Here is a 22,040-nt window from a genome sequence, read left to right on the forward strand (position 1 = left end):
CTACAGGATCATCTCTACTCCAACAGAACCACATCTGTCACTCCAAGAGGATTTATTTAGACTGCTTCCAACACCCTGGCCGACAGGGTGCCCGGTCGTATTCCTGACTCCGTCAAGGTTCTCTAAGACTTTTGTTTGTTTGCTTGCTTGGTTTTTTTTGTATTACTGCATTTGCATTTTTATTATTCCTAGTAAAGAACTGTTACTCCTATTCCCATATTTTTGCCTGAAAGCTCCTAATTGCAAAATTATAATAATTTGGAAGGAGGGGGTTTTACATTCTCCACTCCAAGGGAGATTCCAATTTTCCCTGACAGATACTTGTCTTTCCAAACCTAAACAAATTTTTAGCATATTAAAAATGATTTTTTGTTTCTGTTTTCCTTTTTTTAAAGAAAAATGCCTTGTGTGTTACAATGACACATGTAAAAAAAGATTTTCAGGCTTGTCCTTTGGTCCCCTTCATTTACCTCCCTTGTTTTATGAGATATAATCACAGCTTGCTGCTTCTGGATGTGTGTGTGTGGACTTTTCTGGACTTTGGTGTGTTGGGGCTGTCATTTCACAGCCACCAAGCTTAACAGTTGTGAAGATTATAAATGTGTTATCTGAGAAGAGGCTGTTGTATGTCTAAAAAATATTAATCTAAAAAAGGAACAGACAAAATGCATAATTTTCCATAATTCTGCTATTCATCATAGTCCATTGCAATATTATATAGAGGTAAGACTGAGGCTTTTCTCCCCAGATGGGGACATGAAACCAGGGTCTCTATATGGGGCTGGAACAAAAGCAATGTATGGTCGAACCAATGTGGTTATAACACATTCTCCTCTTTATTCCCGAAATGGCTGGTTTTATACAGTGTCAGAGAGTTTACAGTTGCAGGTGCATTTCTATTGGCATTCAGCATGAGAAAGAATGCAAACAATCTTAGTTTAAGGCAGCTCCTGTGTTTCTACTCTAACTGTCCTAGCTAAAGCATGCACACACCTTAACTTAATTTCTAACTGCACCACAGGTTTATCTACTACTACACGGGCCCAAATCTGAGGCCTTGCAGGCCCAAATCTGAGGCCCAGTTTGGGATCACTCAACCTTCATTCCATAACACATCCTGCTCTTGCTACAGGGACATGTGGCATACCCTGTTTCCCTGGCAGTTGTGCAGTGTTGTGCTGATATGGCAACTTTGGAGGCTGATTCTTCTCTCCAGAGCAGTGCTGTCTAAGGCACTGCTTCCTGACTCCACAGCATCTCAGTCCTGCTTTCTTTTATGCAGTAGAATTAACTGGCAGCGGATGAAGACTCAGTGACACATTTTCATTTGTATTCACAGCAATCACTGTGCTTCCTTGTTCCCTTGTTCTAACTGGCCTGTTTGTTTAAAAGTATAAATGTGCAATATAAAAGTGATGAAAACAGTGGCAAACTATGAGAATTCAATAAAATTATCTTGATTGAGATTCCAGTAGGATGATGAGCTAGAGTGAAGATATAAGTAACTAACTCCAGCGTGATGCCCACTTGGGATGGATTCCTGCCTTTCCTTCACTCCACTGTATCTTACTCCTGTGTTTATGAGGTTGCAATCTTCAAACCACCCCACCTTAGATTTAGGCTTATCAGATTTTTTAAGTCTAGGTCTTTGACATACTTTTGAAAATTAAATATTAATGACCTGCTACAACAGACTGGTACCAGGCTCTGTGCCTTTGGGCTTAAGCCTTCTAATAAATCACACAATTATTTGCTTGCTTGTTGCTGCACACAGTGGATGAGGTGAAATGTAAGTAGTGGCACTCCATACAGGGAGTGACTTAAACTGTGCCTTTAGACATACCAAATTAAGTTCACTTAGTTCTTTGTGTAGTTTCATTTGGAAAAGACCTGTGGTGTCCTTCCTGGTGCAGAATTAGCAGGGAATGAACTGGGGCACCTGAGGCAACATTTGGCTTGAAGGGTAAGAGCTGCCAACAGCTGAGCGCGTGAAAGCCTGATTGTTGTTATGATTTTCGGACGGCATGGAATAATGACATGACTCTCGATATGATGTTGGAAATGAGAGCAAACTTTATTCTTCTAAATTCCTCTTTTATAGAGGAGTTCGGTACAAAAACCATGATTGGTTATTCAGGACCTACATCCTTTTGTAAACATTTCACTTCCCAAGGTTTGTTTTTGGTTTCCTCCTTAAGATTTCTCAGGCAACTTTCTCAGGCCTGTGTGAAAGCAGTATGTGGTGATTTCACACAGACACTGCTGCTGTCTGAAGCCTAAAATCCAACCACTGTCAGTACCCACACCTAGTCAGTTCTGCCTTGGCATGGGGCAACCTCCAGCTAAAACTGAAGTTACTTCCCTCAGCAAATAGGTGTTACTGAAGAATAAAATTAAAACAAACAAAAAAAACCCCTCTTTGTTTAGGACATCATAATTATAAACGAGATATTTATTTTTATGGAAGAATTATTCAAGGATCATGAAACAGAAAATAAGCCAGCTTGAGGATGTTGGAAAGCGTTACACCAGTGTCTTGGTTTCAAAGACAGGTATCTGCTAGGAAGGGGGCAGGACTTCCCTAGAGATGGAGAATTCAAATCTCCCTCCAAATTATTCTAATTTAGAAAATTTAAGGGGCTTTCAGGCAGAGGTATGGGAATAACAGTTCTTTACTAGTATATATGACAAAACAAACAAAGAACTACTACAGCATTAATAATAAACAGAACCAGGGACTTCAAGGGCTTCCTTTCACAAAAAGCCCAGGGGCAGTTTGATCTCGGTGCCCCTGTGGGACTCTGAGAGACCAAGCTGGAACGGTGGAAAGTCTCGGGCTGGTGGATGAGATCAGATGCTTTGCTCTGGTTGCTGGAATGGCAGGGATGTCCCGGCAGGGCTGGGCAGTGCAGGGCTACAGAGTAGCAGGAAAGCCTCAAAGCTCCGAAGAAGCAGCGGTGGTGGGGGCAGGGCCAGAGAAGGCGAGCTCAGGATTCCTGGGTACACGAGCAAATGACGGTAGATTTCTCAGGATGAGACGAAGTGATGACAGTAAACTCTTCCTGCAGTGAGTGGCAGCCTGACCGTCTTCCCCGATGCCGAGAGCAAGAGAGAGCGAAGCTGCTCCCAACCCTTCTTTTACTTCCTCCAAAACTCACATTATCTCCCCTCTCTGAGGGAAACTCCTGGAGACCCAAAAACAATAGGTGTAGCCTTGTGCTGCTATCTCCTTTGACCACTTCTTTGTTTTGGTTAAGCACTCAGTTGTTAAGTTTCCTAGCAACTTATGGGAAAAAATTCTGTGAGTGAAAAAGAAGCAAATCTAACCCCCAACAACCAGAAATGTTGATATAAATGTAGCAAATTGTGGAAAACATCGAATTAGATAAAGTGCTCAATTTTCAGTCATATCAGTGGGATCATTAGCAGCAACTAGGACACAGCAGAATTTAGGGTACTAAAATTGAAGAGGAAATAAATACATTTTGTATTTTTTTTCTGAAGTACAAACTATTTGGAAAGCCCTCAGTGTCCTCCACAGCATGGAGTTGTGCATATATTAAGAAAGAGAAGCAGGACTTGTATGCTGACATTAAAATTTAACACTGGCAATGAGGAAAGTCAGTCTAAAGTATCTGCAGCACAGATAGGCACTGGTTGCATACAGTGGTCCTCTCCTTTTAGCAACCTATCCAGTATTAGCATTTATGTATCAGGATCCCATGGAACTGGTGCAACTCTTCATCACCACTGAAAAAAAGAACCAGCACAGCTTTGACACGATCAGGCAGTAATTCCCATGACTCTCAAAACAACTCAAATCCATGGGACCGCAAGCTGGACTGTCCTTAGGAACCTCATTTTGAGACACCTTCGAGTTGAATTCAATCAGCGTGTCTGAAATGATACATACTTTACTTGCATATTTTATAGACTGATAGGATTCAATCTATAAACTTTAGGGAAAAAACCTTAAAATCTTACTCTGTATAAATATTTATAAAAGTTACTTTATTAATAGAAAATTAGATTATTTATTTTCCTTGAATTTATAGTGAGAGTGCCCTGCATAGACATTGTCTCTACACATAGAGTTGTAGACCCTTAGTGGAGCATTGTTGACATCAGTAAAGCTACTCCAATTTACATCAGCTGGGAATATGGTCCATAGGACCACTAAGTTACACTAGAAGATAATAATGATTTCTTTCTTAAGCATTTTTTAGTGAATTCAGCCATTAAAACATGGGAAGTAATTAACATCTCAATATTACATATTGAAATTTAAAATATTGTAAAAATAGCATGTTAAGCATATATATTTTAAACTTAATAGGACTGGCATTTGCTTTAGAGCAGTTAAGTAAATCAGATTCTGCATAATATGGATAAATCTGCAGTTTTCATCAAGTCTGTGGTTTGCGTACCTATGTCACACCTGCCATCAGCACCAAGGTATTTTTGTATCATTTGTCCATTCTGTCACATATATATTTCAAGCCAATGCCACAGTTCTCATGTATCTGAAAGGGTATTTTAAACCTACTGAAGCTAATAGGAGTTCAGCCAGTTTATGAAAGGCATGATTAGGCCTCAAACAGATCCTAGGACTTAGACTATTGCACTCTTCATCTCAAAAGCAAGATGGACACAAATTCAAATGGAATGAAGAAACTGTCCCTCTTCATGTTCTTATTCTTTTACTTGGCACTGAGCGTTTTCTTGAATAAATCCCATTTTCTTGTTGGCAGGCAGCTCCATTTACGTGGCTGATGCTTTCACTTGCACCTTCTGGTTGAGAACTCTCTTCAGTTGTCTGAAAGAGATGTCAGTGGAGGCATGTGTGTGTCTTCTACCAGGCAGCCACTGGACCTGGTTCCCATTAGGTAGCTCTGCCTGACTCTCTATTATTGCCACAACTTCTTAGTTCTTAAAGATATTGAACTGATTGTCTAAAGATGTCTGTAAGAGTAGGCTTGCACTCCAAACCTAATAGATTCTAGATATATAGCCAATAACTCATCAGGTGTCTGCTTAACTTTTACACCCCTAGGCAGCTGAGCTATTGCATTCCCACCCCCACAGCACCAGTGGAAAACCCACCAAGGGACAGTTTATCAAGCTTTCCTGTAGAGAGGGTGACATGTTTTAAGGGTGTGAGAAATAATATGTGATTTATCCAAAGCTGGGGCAGCAACCTAAGAAGTCCTAATTTGGATGTGTGTCAGCCATTCATACTCAGAGCTTTGGTGGAAACAAAATCCTTGGAACTCTCTGAAAACTTGGACACCTTCCAGGCTGCAGGCTTGCTTAGAAAGCCAAATATCTTTCAGTAGCATGTAATACCAAGAACCAATAGATGCTGACTGCTGTGCTCATGACTTTGTGCAGCACAAAGTCTGGTTGGTCTTGTTTGCACACAAGCAGATAAGGTGAGGGGCTTATAGATAAGATGATGTTCGTCTGGATTACTCAGCTCTTTTAAATTTACCCCAGTGAGACAGGGTAAATCCTCTCAGGTTGCTAGTAGCGAGTTACTCTCTGAGCTCAGTTTCAAGGCACAGAGCCACTCACGCTACCAAAAAATGAAGGCATGCTCTACCAAAGTAATTTATACTTGCTTTGCCAAAAACCTATCTGAAAAAGAGTGAAAAAAATTTAAAACATACTTTTCTTTTACATTGTACATTCATGGATACATTATTTTCTGTCTTCATTCCAGTGGCTTCTTCTAGTTCTGAAAAAAAAAAGTAATAAAATAATTAAATTAAAAAGAAGGGAGGGTAACATACTGTCAATTTAGTAGCTGGCTGAAGTAAAAATTTAGCTATTCCTCTAGGCATTTATCACACAGAAGAATAACTGAAGAGTGATGAATACTTCCTAAAATATTTTTGAGGCAATGTGATTAATCAGTCAGGACTGTCTAGCCTGGGGGTATTTAGAGAAAAGAATAAAATTAGCAACTTGACTGTAGCATGGGGTATCAGAGAGAACTTTCAGAGTGGAAATCTGCCTTTGTCCAGCAGGTTCATAGAAGTCTAACTTTAGGTGTTATATTCTCAGAAGATGGGAACATTTTATGTACAACAGGCTCCAAGAGCCCTCAGGCTAACAATATAACTGATGTTATTTTCCCCTGGGTTAGTCCTCAGGTAAAAAAAAATAGAGCCTGAAAACCTTCAGGGTAAATTTGAGTGAGACAATCACGTTCCAGTACGCTAGTAAAAAAACAAACAAAAAGAAAAAAAGAAAATGCAGAGTCCAGTATGGAAAGTTACACCAGTGTGGCTGCAGTGACTTTCAGGCCTGTGCTGAATTAATATATTCACTCCTTAATGTGGCAGTGCATGTTTTTGAATTTACTGTTTTATGTAAGATTTGGTTATCTGTAAAAGTTCAGTTCTATGTACCCCTACCTTCCCCCCCTAATTAATATTCCTTTGTTCCTCTCCTTCTCCATCACGAGGTGTATTTTTTAGTCTGCACCTGTGCCCATCGGTTAATTGTCAGTTATCTTTCCCGCCTTGAGTTTTCCCCTCCCAGTTCTCTTTAATTGGCCCGAAGCACCCTTTTCCCCCTCTGTTCCCCCTAGAGACTGTAAACCATTGGCTGGAGGCGGCCAACCCCACCCCCTTCTCCCCCCTTTCTCTGCTTCCCTTAAAACCCTGTGGAAGTTCGAAATCGGAGTCCAGAAACGGCTCAGAGTTAAGTTAATAAACTCTCTGTCGCACTGTTTCCTGGATCCTCCTTTCCTTCCTCTGCCTCGCCGCTTCAACACCCCCTCATAAGCTTCTACGGGGTCGTGCACCTGTCAGAGTCCGCTCTGCCCGCGCGGCTCGCGGACTGACTCTGAACAGCGCCTTGTCCCAGTGCTTGGGCTAGCTCGGGGCGACACCCAGAGGCTTTTTAGAGGCACCACGGCACCTTAACAAACAGCATATGTGACCAGAAATGAGTAATAACATTGAGTCTGTAAGAGAAAGGCTCAAGAGCAGGATTTGGCCTAAAAGTTTGGATGAACATATGGGGCTTTGTATTTATTTATAATAATTTGCATTAAAAACAGCAGTTTGATGAATGGTAAGAAATACAGTTGATTACTTTCCCCTGCATGTAATGGCCTAGGTTATGATGGTGTTTCATTGGGAAATAAAGAGTATTCCTTTGAGCCCTAAAGCACACATACCTGTAAGAAGTGCATCAAGTGTTTCCACTGCGTGTTTTGCATCTTCCATTGTGAAACACATTGGTGGTTTAAATTTTAAAATATTTCTGTAGGATCCATCTGCACTAAGAAGGATTTGATGCTCCTTGAGTCTGTGGAAAGAGGAAACACCTGTGTTAGATACAGGTATAAAACTATGTTGTGTCCTGTCACTTCCTTCAAGCTGAGACAGATTTTGAAAGTTTCCTTTTTTTAGTACTATGTCACCAAAAACTACACAAATTGAAAATAAAATTAATGACTGTAATAAACGCCTATTGCTTGTTTTTGAAATTTATGAAAGTTTAATAAAAATAAAATGGTTATTAAAAAATAGTAATACAAATATAATAATAATAAAGGTTAAACAATTTAGAGTTAGGACAATTAATGAGACAATACCAGCAAAGAATTACAGCCTGGGCTGGGTACCTCTTCCTGGACCAAAGTGAGCCAGGAAAAGGACCCCATTAAAAGAGAATTTACTCCTTAAGAGGAGTCACCTCATGATTATGCATATTTTATTTAAAACAAGAAATTTGTCTGGTACTTGTCAAAAACTTTCTGTTAATCTCCAGGCGCCTTTGAGTCTAAGTCAGGCTTGGAAAAGTTCGTTTCTGTTGATAAGGAGAGCCATAAATTCTTCTCCACTGGAAAATTTAGGGGTCTCTGTAATTGTTATCTCTGTGCGAAGAATTTCTTGATTATCTTCTCCTTTTCTTGAGCTAAAAAAAAAATCTCACACACATAGTTTCTATTTTAACCACTGAAGCTTGGTTTTAATTACACTACTACATTTACTATATTATTGAAATGTTAATACAGCATAACTTTCCAACCTAGCATAATACATATAATAAATATCTGCGTAGAGCCATATAATATGCATTTTTCACAATGACTAACTGCTGGAACATATTAGGAGGGTTTGATCACTGCACACAGTCTTTAAGAACTTCTTACTTGTAGATAAGATGAAGGGCTTCAGCCATGGCTGGTGTTCACTTTTGCTTATCTTTCACCAGATCCACTCCAACAAACAATCCAACACCCCTGGAGTAGAAAGGAAAAATACAGACAAGTGAAATCCAGTGTCAGAAATTCAAACCTTCTTCTGCAAATGCAACACCTGTTTCTAACAACTGTAATTCCCTCCCCGGGAGCACAAATGGGGAAAGGATAATGAGAGAGGAGACACTGTCTTTGGTCGCCTTTTGGCAACTTCACACAATCAAATGGGATGACAGATATTTCTGGATAAATAAATTTACCTGGCTCATTAAAGCTATGTGGCCTAAAAAGAATGACAGAATAATTTTCTTTCATGCTTATCCTGAAAATCACAAGCCAGGGAGACAAATAATGAAAAAAAAGAAGTACAAAAACCCTGCAACCCAACCCTTCCCCCCAAAAACCTGAAGGCAATTATCAATGGTAGTAACATGAGATGAGGAAAATCCAAATCAAGGAAATGCATCAGAGATTTTAACAAGGTCTGCATGATTACAAGTGTGCTGACATCTTGGTTATTGCATGTGGATGGCTCTTTCTCCTACTCTCCCAGAACATTTTTTGTGTCTATGCTTGTAAGTCATTAAGCAGATGGATGGACAACTTTTTTTGTTTAAAAAAAAATATGTCCTAACAATACCAGTTTTGGGCAGTCCATTTTAAAAGAGAGTTGTAGCAAAATCATGGCATGTTTCGGTGTTCCACTTACACCAAGTTTGTTGCTTTTTCTAGCACTGTTACTTTCTTCTCTGACTTTGTTGTAATGCACCCACCTGATATCTCCCACTAAGGGATGTTTCTCCTTTTGCTCAGCCAGCAACTCTAGGAGATAATTTCCTACACGTGCGGCATTCCCTTGGAGATCTTCTTTCTCTATTACATCCAGCACAGCCAAGCCGATGGCACAAGACACTGGATTGACCCCAAACTGATAGCAAAGACAAAACAAAGCATGTCATCAAAATGAAAACCTATCAAAACAAAACATCCATCTGTGGCTATCCATGTTGTTTTCACTTGCCCTCTTCTGCTTGGCATGTCCTGAGGAAAGCTTGAAGAGGTGGGGATTTTGTGCCATTCAGGCTGCAGAACATCCCCTACACAGGGGCAAGGGAAGGGCTCCCTCTTCCTCTGCTTCAGGTTGCAGTAATTTGAAGATTTCAGGACTAAAGAACTAAGCTGATTGTACGTGCAGGCAAAATGCTCCTGGGAAGAGCAGTGGGTGATAGATTTGATATATTTTGATCCAGAGAGTATAAACTCCATTTGAAAGAGGGGAATTCATGGTAGCTGGGAAGAAGGCTGAGTCACAGGAGCAGAAAGCGGGCTCAGTAAACGAGAAGACTGAACCTCTGTGGCATGTACTCAGATGAAATGTTTCCTGGTAAAGGGTCACTGTTTTGTTAGGTGTCAGTTGCAGAGCAAGGTCTGCCAGGTCATGAGCTCCACCAGCACAGAGCCTATCCTAGAAAATGGAATTTTACATGATCAACATTTCAGAGTGGGGAGAGGGAAAGAGACACAAGGAAGAATTTATCTGTATGGATGTGAACTGAGATGCATGACCTGCCAGAGAACTTATGCTGGTCCATATGATGATGTAACACTTGATGCAAAACATGCTTCAAAGCCTCTCCACTGTCTTTTAGATACTAGACTGTGGTTGACTCAAGCTCTTAGTAATGTGATGCAGTGATGGCTGCAGATGTTATCTAGATCACCTGGAGAACTTCTAACTGCTAAATGCAGACCAAAAGAAAAAAAAAAAAAGGCAAAGCTTCACCTATGAACTTACTGTATTGAAATACTCCAGTCCAGAAGCACCAAAACCTTCAGCAATTTCCCTTGTTGTGACCACACAAGACATAGGGTGTCCATTGCCAATGGGCTTTCCCATAGTGACAATGTCAGGCACAAAGTCTTCACCTTGCAGCTGGAATGCCCAAAAATGCTTCCCAACTCTGCCAAAGCCAACTTGGACCTCATCAACTATGAACACGCCACCCGCTGCATGCACATACCTGAAAACAAACACAATACCTTGAAAGTCTAGTGCTGCAGAACACAGGTAGGCAATCAAGGACAAGGCAGTCTGCATCACAGAAATTCTGCAGTGTGAGACCAAGTTAAGAGAAAAAGAAAGAATAGAGTTATAGCTATTTTATAGCTATAAAAATTTTAATATGCCACATGTTATGAAAAAAATTTGATATTTTAATATCAAATAGGAGTACTGTAATGGTACTGTGGGATTTTAACTGGTTTAACTTCATCTTCCATCAAATGTATGGCTGAGGATTAAAGATAGGAAAAGAATGGCAATTATCTAGCTAAAAAATTAGCTGATATTCCATAAAAATAATTGAACTGACATAATACTCTTCAATAAGTAGAAATGAACCACAGATAGCTGAATGAATAGCTGAGGTTAATAGCTGAATTGATTAGATAAGTCTATAGTGAAAAAATTATTTCTTAGTATAATTTCCCCATTACGCCCTTTGTGAAGGAGTGTACGTACTCTGCTACTTTCTGGAAATAGCCCACGGGTGGAATTATTTGGCCTCCACAGCTCTGCATGGATTCAGCTACGAAGGCAACAATCTACAAGAGAAACTCATGTGAAAGTTATGTTCATCTACTTGGCCTTGGCAGAGACAGCTAACAGTCTAGAAATAGGTGTTTAAATGTGGGCCTTAATTTAATCTTGCAATGGGCTGGACAACTTGAAAACAGCTATGGCTAAAGGATTTATTAATTTTGTAACTGGAGTGCCCAAATTTGCAGTAGCCAGGGCCACCTTTGCAGCCTGATGGGAATGCAAGGATCTCCATTAAGCCCTTGTTTTGAACTGGATGACACTTCCTGGCATCAGTGGATGTTGGATTGGGCTCCTGGGAGCTACATATATTTATTTCCAAATGCCAGTTTACATGAGACACACAACAGTGTGTACCATCTTCCCTGAGAAGTTAATAAAGCTTGCAGGTATATGTGGGTTTTTGTTTAATCCTGAACACCAGGTAGAGGAGGGTGGGTTCTGACCTGTAAGATGACCTGTGGATAGCCTTTGGGCACCCCTGCCTAATGCAAATAACTACACAAATAGTACCTCATGTCAGCATGAGGTACTTGACAAAAAAAAAGAGAAAAAATCTACAGATGAAATAATTCCAGTTGCTAGGAATGAAAAAGAAAGTTATTTCAAGTCAGGAAGGGTAAGAGCATCAGATCAGACACACTGGAACATCAAAATTCATTTCTTGTCAACAGCAGAGGTCTATGCAGCAGATATATAATATTACCCCAAGGTCTCAGCATAAGTCCGCTATTTAAGGGATTGCATCCCCACACTACTTGTGAACCCCTCCCTGAGTATCAAGAGGTCTCTGTGCTGGTGCAGTCTTCCTGGAAACAAGGCCAAGCAGTAACGTGTAAAGAACCGCACACTACATTTGAGTATACGGCCAAAGAGTACGAAGCTTCCCACAGCATGTGAGGCTTAGCCTTTAGCACAACTTGTCCTGCCACAGGTCTATGTCACCAAAACCTAAGAAATGTGCAAAAGAAAAGAAACAAGGGAAGAAAAAACAAAACTATCTGTTAGTAGAGAATAAAAAAAGTTGATGAAGAAACTAAAAGAGAGGTGATGTAAGTCCGTTGGACTAAAAGGGAACATGTTCCAGTCTCCGCTAGTCTTCGGGGACTTCAGCGGGTTTTGGATCAAGCCCTACAAGTCTCAACACACTAATGCCATCATATAAAAGATTAACACATATTTTAGGTACACTTGTTCAGAAATTGTCCGTTTTTATCAAGGCCATACTGTGTATGAGTGAAAGTTTCACCTTTTTATATGAGTTCAAAGTTATCTTAACCAAATAGGCTCAGAAATGGTGTATCAAGATTTTATCCAATACATTTTCTCCATGTTCTGGAATTTTTTATATATCCTTGCTAGAATTTGTGATGTAGTTTCTCAGCTGACCTCAAACCTTTCCCTACAATATTAACAACCACCCAATTCAATGCATAAAATAGGAAATTTAACAGCTTTGATTGTATCTGCTTATATACAAATGTATTATTGATCCTTTCATTGATGCCTGGAAAAATTATCATAAAAGCATCAGATAGAAAAATGGCCCATTTTGAACTGAACCCATCACAGAAAAAGGTAGGGAGAGGGAAGCATGTGAAATTGGGAAAAAAAGTCCTTAGTTGCCTGTTACATGCCCCCATGCCATAATTAATAGATGAAGCCTCAGCATTTCTAGAGCACAAAACACACACCTTGCGTCCATTCTTCTGTGTTTCTTCAATAATCTTTTTCACCTCCTCAGCATAAGCACTTGCTGGATCTGGGTGGTCTTCCCTGTATTTCCCTCTGTAAATATCTGGAGAAGGAGCCTGAAAAGATCAATTTATTTATTTGTTTTTATGAAGGCAATCCTTCTATGAAACATTTACTTTCTTTTCTGTTGCTCCACTTTATTGGCTTTCCACACAAATAGGTAATAAGAGTTAGTACAGCCTGAATGTTTGCTTTGAATTACAAAAATGCTTACTGGAGCTTAAACTCAATCTGGGCCTGTCATGCTCTCAGTATTACTGAACGCAGCTGTTGAAAGAACCATCATCTACTTCATCCACCTTTCAAGACTGTCCTTCCTCTCCCTCAAGACACAATAATGAGTACCCATCCACCACGTTATTTCAGATTCTCACAGAAGATCTGTTTCTGCACATGGAGTGTAGGGTTTTCCAGTCTGTCACTTCCCTTCCAGCATTTTAGTCATGGTACAAATCTGTGTGACATTCAAGCCTCAACAAATGGTGTTAGGAAAGGTTTGGGAACTAAGAGAAAGGAAGTGGTATAAAGAGGTGAATTCTACTTTGGCAGTGCGGTTAACGCAAGGAGGTCTAGATAGAAAAGGCTTGCTTGGTGTACATTTCTGGACTGAGAAAAATTTTTTGCCTTTTTAAGATACACAAGTTCATGTGAAAAATCACACTCCCTTCAGACCCTCATGAACTCTATGCCCAAATCTGTGTAAACTTGTGCAATCTGCCTTTCCAGTTTTTAGAACTAGACTAATAGTCCTGCATATCTTTAACCAAACCAAGGCAATTGATATTGGCTAATTTCATCAAAATGTGTAAGTATACAATGCAGTGACTAAGAAAACCTGTAGCAAAATGAAGGAAATCAGCCCCACAGCTGAACACCTTCTTAGAAATCCAAAAGCAAACAATTTTGCTGTATTTATTCCACTGAAATCAGCCAAGCATATGTACATTAGCATCAGCAAAACAGAATGAAAGTATATTTACACCAGAAGTGGGTAATTCAATATGCTGTATAACAGGTATAAAAAATGACAAAAAACCCCCCAAAAACCAAACCAAACCCACAAACAAACAAACCAACCAAACCAAACCCCAAAACAAACTAAAAACCATACTTACCACATGCACATACTCCTTCTTGCTGTCCTTTCCTAGCTGATTAAATTTATAGGGATTGATGTCAATCAGAGATGTAACATGGCCATGGTAAGCACTGTGTGTGTGTTAAATATCCAAGTCACTTTTCACCAAATGTATAGAAGAGCCAAGTTTACAAATGTGCCTATATATAATCTAGACTAGCAACTATATCTGCAACACAGTAGCATAGTTTGTGAAGGGATCTTGATTTGATTTACTCAGTCTTTATCTCAAAACCAATATGAAATTGCTGTTGACTGTAATTCACTAGAAAGACTGGAAACAGGATAAAATCAAGTGCTGACATGGGGAAAGACCAAGATGATGCCTGGACTGCAGTGACTTCAAGGTGGCTGCCCTAGCAGCCTTACCTAGAGCTGAAGGGTGGGTCCAGCTCCTTCCTCTCCAACCCACAGGCCCCACTCTGACCATCCCAAGCTTTGCAAGCTAGACTCCAACACCATTGTGAAAACTCTCAGGAGTCTGCATTGCATTGAGAAGTGGGGACCTTATGCAGCAGCAGCCCACCACTATCTGCCCTGAAGGTACTGCAGATGAGAGGGTTTGGCAGAAGCTGCTGTCAGGAAAAGGATATTATTAGAACATAAATGTCTTATACTGCAGAGTATGCTAAAACTGGTTACTATTGAGGCCAACTGATTTAGAAAGGAGGAACCAGTCTTTTGAGCCTAAAGCATGTACTATCTTTATTCAGGGAATAATAAACACTTTTATTCAGCCATAAACTTGAAGCAAAGCAAACCTCAAACCAAACCAAAGACATGTCATTTCTTAGCAGAACACACATAGGTTAGTGTGTTGCTAACAGGGATATGAATGTAGCTGAGTCAAACAAGCTTTGTGCTGTTCAGATAGAGATATGTGCCCTTGCATTTGCTCTGGCTGGACTTTCTAATCACAACCTGAGAAGAAAATCCAGCACTACAGCAACGTCACCAAACCTACAGCATCGAGGATAGGAAAACCCTGAAATGTAGTTGGCCACCTACCCTGTGGCTGGCAACCCTCTCAACGCCTCCTGATTTTGCAGCCACTTGGTTTTGTGTGCATACTTGTGTTCACTGAAGGAGACCTGAGCATCATTGCAGCACTGCTGCAGACTACAGGATCTTTCTTCTTGACCACTGAATATTTATTTGTGTAAAATGAAACATGTCCAGCAATGGGTGACGAACAGAAAGCCCTTTTCTGGGGCAGCCCAGTAGCCAGACCACTCACTGCTTTTGAAAACAACATTTAAGTCTCTGACCTGAATTGTTTTGGGAGTCTGTAGGAAATGCCCTCTAACAAGTGACTGACCTTCTGGGGTGACCGACAAGCTTATTTTTCACAGATCTTCAAAACTTGTGCTTATCCAAATGTGAAAAAGGGATTTCCTGATCTGTTCTAATACAAAAGCAACAAAGCTTTTCTTTCAGCAGGCAGTGGAGTACAAACAGCAAGGGATTGCTGCAAAGCTGCTTGTGAAGTAGTGGCTGGAGTTGCTGTCTGCATTCACATAAGCTACTCTGTATACTTACATTTCCAGGGTGATCACATCTTGGTGCCCACGGTACTGCTGAGCCAGTCGTAAAGCAAGATCATTTGCTTCAGACCTGCATAATAACAGACACAGCAGCAAAGCAGTGAAGGAGCACTTCCAATTAGAAGGGTATTCCAACAGAAGACAAGGCATGGGACTCATGGATATCATAAATCAACACAGTAGACTCTGTTACTCTACAGATTACAATGCTAAGGCTGAGACTATAAGTGCCATGTAAAGAGGCAGAAATAAAACAGCCCTTTGTATAAACAGCAAACAAAGAGATGCTTTATTTCCCTCCCCCAGTTTGCCTGTAGATATTTTCCTCTCCTTGTACAAAGGAGTCCAATTTGCAGCTGAGAACACAATACAGCCACTAACCCTCAAAAACCAATGCTCCATCTCCCACACTCCACAACTCCATTCTCCCTAGTGCTTGCACCATCACAAATCTGCACCCTGGAAGAAGACTCAAGCTTCCAGCCTGATCTGTCACAGCCACTCAGCCCACAGGTCCCTGCAGGTTGTCTGTTTTGGACATGTAAGTGATCACAGACTACCAAACTGCCTAAAGAAGACTAACTTGTTTCCAAGGTTATATGTCAATTTACAGATGGCATTCATGAGTCTGTACATAACATTCACCAATTCGCAGAATTAATTTCCTCTTCTTGGTTTTTTCCCCCCACTTTTTTTGCATAGCATTCAGCAGGCCAGTTCCATGTTTTGCCTCTCTTGCTTTGAGCCATCACTCTAAATATGATGGCTGCAAATAGGAAGTAAGTTTTAATCAGTCCTGGATATATTTTTGTTGCAAGTCCTACCTAGTAAGATTTAGACCAAGCTGTCCTGAGTGTCTGTCTCAAACAGAAGAAAAATAGCCATAAAAATAGTCATATTAAATAAAAAATTACAATTCAGACCTACCCAGAGTTAACAAAATAGCAAACAGAGAGTTTCTCAGTCAGGGTGGCTGTGAGACGCTGTGCATACAGAACAAGGTTGTCATGCAGGAAGCGGGAGTTTGTATTGAGCAATTCCATCTGTTTTGTTGCAGCCTTTATTACATATGGATGGCTGTGGCCCACTAAAGAAGAAAATAATTAGTTATTACTAGCAAACAGTCAACTACTGAACCACAGAAGGACATTCAGAGATGAAGAAGTATCTCCGAGACAGTAAAGTCAGCGACAAAGTATCTCTATAAGCAAAGTAGCAGGGGTAGCACGTGGTTTATTGTGAGGGCCTTGCTTGTAGCTGCTAGGCACAGCTAAAGCAGGCCAGGAGAGCAGGAACAGAGGGCGAGGTTCCGAATACCGTACATTAAATATCTTTCCAAGTTGAATAGTCTGTGTTAGACCAACCAATCAATACAAGATAACAACATTTACTTACAGCCAATAGAACTGTCCCATCACCTAAGCTAAGCAGAAGGGTATTGTTTAATCAAGGGAGCTAGCTCTCATCTTGGCACATCATTATTCACTAGCTGATGGCCCTGTATCCCACACCCTAAATCTCAAAGCATGCTTTCATTTCTATCTCGCTTGCTGAACTCATACTCCCAGAATCTAAACCACCATATTTGCAAGGTCTTTCTACTTCATCTTTCCCAACACAGAGAAGCACTATGAACATCATCACTCGGCAGAAATGTGTCCTGATCCCTACTGGAAATTAAGGAATGGAAGCAGTCTCTCAAGTCAAACTGCTTACCATGTGCAATGTTGTTGATGCAGTCTAAGTATTTCTCTCCTTTCTCATCAAACATATATTGGCCCTGAGCATGGACTATCTTCAGAGGGTCCTCGGCATAGAAAACTTTGCAGGAAGGCCTAAAACATAATAAACATAATGAGACACTAATTTTGAAGCTTTGAGAAAAGCTAAGGTTACAGTTAACAATAGATGTTGCTGATTTAGCTGAAATGAATAGATAAGCTTTGCTGAAATCAGTTAAAAGTTAGAGGATGGTTAAAAGAAACCGGATTTAAGATAAGCTACCCCAGATCGAATAACTCATTGCTTGTCAAACAGAGAAACTAATCAATACAACACCAGACCTCCTGTTTCCAGAAACCCACTGAAATAGTCCTGGAAAACAGGAAACAGGGAGTTCTACCAGCCATTAATCACATCTGCATTGAAAAGGTTGAAAGTTTAGAATGAGGAAGACTCGTTTTACTTCCTCCTTTTGGTGACCACTCCTCACAAAAGGACCACTGACCCATTTCAGGGAACAAACTACGCATGCTTAATAGCCTTGTTGTCAATTGGCATACGAAGCGGAGAAGAGGAAGTGACAGGGGTATGAATATGCATTTGTATTTTGTGTATTCAACATTTTTGTAAATAAAAGGCTTTGTAATTACCTGTGATCTTTGCAGTGCGCATTAGGGAGCGATCCCACGTGCTGCCCGGCATCGCAATAAACATACACTTTCTAACTTTAACTGTTAGAGAGTCTTTTGCCCGTCACAGTTGGATATTGATATTAGATCGATATTCATATTTTAATAAATCATCTGGTGAGCCAGCCAGGAGACTGCTCTCTCTGGCCGAGGGGCCATCGGGGTCTGGGACCCCTCTGGGCGCCCACCCAGGATTTTCTGGGAAGAGGGTTCCCATGGCCCCGCTGACACCCCGGGGAAAGACCAGGACCTGTCAAAACTACGGACAAAATGTATGTTTAATAAATATTAGAAACGGGTACCTTTGAATAGAGGCAGCTTATAAATCATAAGAGACGTCTTATGCAAAGCAGAGACCTGACTGGATTTTGTAAGCTCCGCGGAGTCTGGTATTTGTGGTTTGTGTTTCAGGTGGTGCTGGCAGCAGCACCAGCAGTTTGTAGCCTGTGTCCTGAGGTGGGGCAGCGGCAACAGGACAGCCAGTTTTGTTGTGTTCTGGGAGAAGTAGTGGCTCCAGTTTGGCTTGGTTTGTGGCTGAGAAGCGGCTTGGTGAGCTGCATGTGGGTGTCAGCGGCGAGTTTTGGGACGAGAGGGGTCCCGCTCTGGGTTGCAGATCACAATTGCAGCCCGTGTGCGCTGGATGTGCGTGTAGTGTAAACAGATCTTTGTTTTGTAAGTTTGTGTGCCTACACTGTGGAAATTACTGGTGTGCCGTACGTGTGGTGGTTTGTGAGGATTTGTATTTTGATTTGTGTGGTTTTTGGGTGTCCTGGTAGCGTGCTGTACGTGTTTTGGAGGAGTGGTGTATGTTTAAAGTTGTAAAAGAATTTTAAAACCCCCCCCGCCTGATCAGCGGAGGGATATCTGTGTTTGTGTTTGCGAAAGTAGCGCTTATACAGTTCCTGGAATGTGTGCCACGGAGAAGTACTGTGTGTGAGTTTTGTTTGTGTGGCTGGCAATGATATTTTAACCAGTGTGTTGTTAAGTGGAGAAGACAGTTGTGAGTGAATAAGCTGTTTATTTTGTGTGTAAAGGAACGAGTGGTGTGAAAGGTTTGAAATTACGCCCGGTATCACCTTGGTAACCGGCGGAAGGATCCAGGTTTTGTTGTCTTGCGCTGTGTTCTACCAGCCCCGCTTGACCCCAAAAGGTTTTTGTTTGTGGGGACTTGCCTTGACTGTGAAGGAACATACTTGATTGTTTGTGAGGCTTTGAGATTGCCGGTGTGTGTGGAGTGGTATTTTAACTAGGAACTGGTGATTCCTGGTCACAGGGGAGTGCGGGACGGTGTGGGGCCGGGGTCGCCCCCCCGCTTCCCTCTTGCAGAGGGATTTGTGCTGTGTCCCCGCTTGAGCCCTTTGGCTTACGGCGAGACTTTGTTAAAATTTTTATGTTTGGGACTGTTAATATCTGGCCGAAGCCAGATATTGGTTGGTATTCTGCAAGAGCCCCATCTATACTCTAATTACAGCTCGACAGGAATTGCATTGGGTTTTAACTGTACACTTGCTGCAGTATGTGTAAAACTGCTTGCAGTTTTTGAGTGCATTTTTAGCTGCAATATAGCCAGTGCAAGGTATAACAGAGGACTTGGTTCGATAGCGATTTATAATCAGCAATTTAAGCAAGGAAGAGGGGACAAGTCTGTGTGTTGTCAATTTGTTTGACTGTGTTGTGTTGTTTCCTTTTAGATTAAAATAAAAAGGAGCTTTTCCCTTCCCGTGTGTGTGTGTGTGCATGTAAACCCTGCTTCTTTCTCCAGTAAAAGTATATGCCCGGGAGCAGGAGATATAGGGAAGCCAGTGGAAATCTTTAGGGTGAAGAGTGCCCAGTATACCTTTATACCAGAGGGATATTAAGGATGGGAGCAAGTGAAAGTCAAGAGATTCCTAAAAGCAGTCCTCTGGGATGTATTTTAACACATTGGAAAGAATTGGTGGGCTATGGGGGTACAGAAACCAAAAGGGACCTTGTTAAGTTTTGTACACAGTGGTGTCCACTGTATAGGCTGGAAGAGGGGGTGAAGTGGCCAGCAAATGGTACTCTGCACTATGAGACTCTTCTGCAGCTAATGCTCTTCCTACGCCGTGAACAAAAGTGGCAGGAAGTGGCTTATGCTGATATGTTTTTTACTCTTAGGGATCACCCTGTGTGGCAAAGGGATTGTGGAATGGGGCCACCATCTGATCCTTTAATATTGGCTCTTGAAAAGGACCATAAAGTTACTAAGGGAAAGCCCAAACAGTGTTGTAGCACCTGCTCAATAAATCAGAGGTGCACACATCCTGACAAGGTATACCAAGCAGAGGCACTGGAACAAGAGACAGAAGACATACTTAAACCACCCCCAAAAAGCAGGAAAGAAGGAGGGTGGTGGGGGATGCAGATTCAGAAACATCATCTCCAACCTCCCCCGCTTCATCTCTAGCTTCATCTTCCTTTGGAAGGAGAGTAGCTGAGGTAGGGGTTTCTCCATCCACTCCTGAACCCAGGGAACCATCCAAATTTTATTCACTGTTGTAGTTTAGATTTAGGGGGGTCCCAGGGAAGGTTTCCCGGGAGCCCCTCGGGCTTTAGATTCTTTGGTATTTGCATGCAGGCAGGCAAGGAGACTCCAGACAGCTGGTGAGGTGCTGATGAGATGAGGATTTATTTGGAGTTCGACCCCAGGAAGGCAGCATGGTTACTGAGGGAGAGGGGAGAGGAGGTGGAGAGGGGGAAGGGGAGGGGGAAGGGGAGAGGAGCAAAGCCTCTGGAGGCTTCCAGGGCAAAGAAAGCGCGCTCTCTCCGTTTGCACCCTTATCAGAGAGATTCAAAGTGAGCGCAGACAGATCTTCAGGCCAATGAGGTTACAGATAAACGATACTGCAGGGGAGGTTACAGACTTGGGATAAACCATACACTTTCCAGGGGTGAGCCAGAGCATACCATTTCAATAAAATGCAATTCCACAAATTCACCCTTTTTTTGTTAAAATGTGAGAAGAGAAATATGACACATGACAATTAACAATTTAAAAATGAAACAGTAATTACACAGTTTTGCAGCATAAAAACAAATACAATTGCAGTAAGGATTATGTTATACTGTGAACAGTCTATCTGACTTGATGTAATTGCAATAAACGGGTTATGTGGGTTCATGTTGCAAGATTTAAACAAATTTGTTAACCTTTTCAGCATGACTGGCCTAATGGTGTCTAGCCTTTTCCAACTGGCTTTTCAGACCACCATAGCCCCCAGTTCTAGGCTATGGCGCTGACTTCTGCTCCCATTCCAGGGACAGGAAAACACTTGGAGTTCCTCGGGCTCCACATAAGGCCTCAGATTCTCACCCATGGACCTGAGCCAAATTATTCCTTTCACTTTCCAACTGGTTCAACCAAAGGAGCGACACTCTGCATGCAATTGTTTATATTCGTCCATATGTACCCATTGGGGATTTTTTTCGTCCATACTTGCACCAGAAGTGTCAGAGACCTAACAGAAGACCCCCAGTTTTAGGTCACCAAAAGAAAAACAAACAAATTTTTTTTTTTTTTTCCAAAATACTTTCTCAGACACCATTTTAGGTTATCAGTCACCCTCAGAACTTACTGAGGACAGCATAAACCCAAGAGCGATTCTGATTCAGTAGTCTACTACTGAATCGCACTATTCAAGAAAACAATTCAAAAACTGCTTCCCATGGATTTACCCTTGTGACCTGAAGAGGCCTCTGCTTTCTAAAACTGAAAACAGGACAATTTGCAATATGAACACACGCAAAAACTAGAAAGGCATAATTGTAAAACTACTCCATGGGGATGGGAAGGAAATGGAGAAACAACAGGTTTTAGGGTTGGAGAAATAGGGGATTGGATCACCCTGCTGTTTGACCAGAACAGCAAGGGACAGGGGCAGAATAACAGGGAAAGGAGATCATAAAGTAGAATTAACAATTATACAAGGCTGTAAAACTGGTATTACAAATTTACCTTAGCTTTGGGGTTTGGTTTCTTAGCATTTACCTTGTGGGACTTGGAAAGCGGAAGGTGGGACTAGGAGCTGGAGGGGACGCACTAGGCCATGTTGGCCATGTGGCCACAGCGCACGTGGCGGCAGCTGTGCCGTGCCAGGCTTAGCAGGACGGGGTTAACTCTCAGGGGTTTGTTTAGGGGAAGGGGGGTTAGGGAGAAGGAGCAGCAGAGGGGAGGAGGGAGTAAGGGTGATCACAGAATTTACAAAACCAAGTTTTGGGAGGTGCGGGGCTTGGGCACAGGTGAAGACTGCTTTTTCCTTCTCTGATGGCTCTCTCGCTGAGTTCTTTTTGCTGCTGTCTAGGGCGTTGGCTGCTCGGGCTCGACAGTCTGTACGGTGTGCGGGGTTTTTCTTGC

The 22,040-nt window shown here is 41.6% G+C and overlaps 1 pseudogene; it reads right to left on the reverse strand.

The window, feature by feature from the left end:
• Positions 1-2,071: 2,071 nt before the first annotated feature.
• On the reverse strand, positions 2,072-17,982 carry LOC134565177 (ethanolamine-phosphate phospho-lyase-like; annotated as a pseudogene).
• Between the last annotated feature and the right edge of the window lie 4,058 nt (positions 17,983-22,040).

This window comes from Prinia subflava (assembly GCF_021018805.1).
Source record: "Prinia subflava isolate CZ2003 ecotype Zambia chromosome W unlocalized genomic scaffold, Cam_Psub_1.2 scaffold_37_NEW, whole genome shotgun sequence".
Lineage (NCBI taxonomy): Eukaryota > Metazoa > Chordata > Aves > Passeriformes > Cisticolidae > Prinia > Prinia subflava.